Here is a 726-nt window from a genome sequence, read left to right on the forward strand (position 1 = left end):
GTACTGAGTCATTTATTTTGTAACAACATCTGGTGTATTTGTACTGAAAAGAATTGGCCTCACCATCATTACAAAAGTTTTTATGCGTCAGTGGTATTTCAGGATCACTCTCGGTCGATATATAGAGAAAAAATTTCATTGGTCAAGTTCAAATAGAACTAAGGTTAATCCGACGAAAACAAAAGCAGTTTTATTCCGAGCTAAAAACAGAAGAGGTAAACTGAAATATACACTGAAATATGCCAATCATGATGTAGAATTAGTAAATGATCACAAGATCCTCGGTGTAATGTTCCAATCCCAGCTTTGTTGGAATAAACATGTAGATATCATCTGTAAGAAACTCTCTTCTGTAGCCTGCGGGATAGCGCGCATGCGACGATTCTTCCCAGAAAAAGTTAAACTGAACATGTACAATGCTTTATTTGCCTCGTATATAAATTACTGCAGCTTAGTATGGACTACTACAGCTAAACAAAACATCAATAAACTACTCATCTTACAAAAGAAAGGCGTTCACCATATTGCAAACCTTGATTATTCGTGTTCCACTCGTACTTTCTTTCCACGTTGCAACATAATCAAGGCAAATTACGTTCGACTTCCGAATTCTCCGCTCCTTCTACTTATCTTCGCTACCAATGAAAAACTTTCTCATACATCCCGCATTACTCCAGGCCCAAACTCACCCTATAGATACCCCTAACACAGACAACTGGCACCAGC

Source organism: Haemaphysalis longicornis, unplaced genomic scaffold (assembly GCF_048455015.1).
Source record: "Haemaphysalis longicornis isolate Haplotype H1 unplaced genomic scaffold, Haemaphysalis longicornis Haplotype H1 scaffold_9, whole genome shotgun sequence".
NCBI lineage: Eukaryota > Metazoa > Arthropoda > Arachnida > Ixodida > Ixodidae > Haemaphysalis > Haemaphysalis longicornis.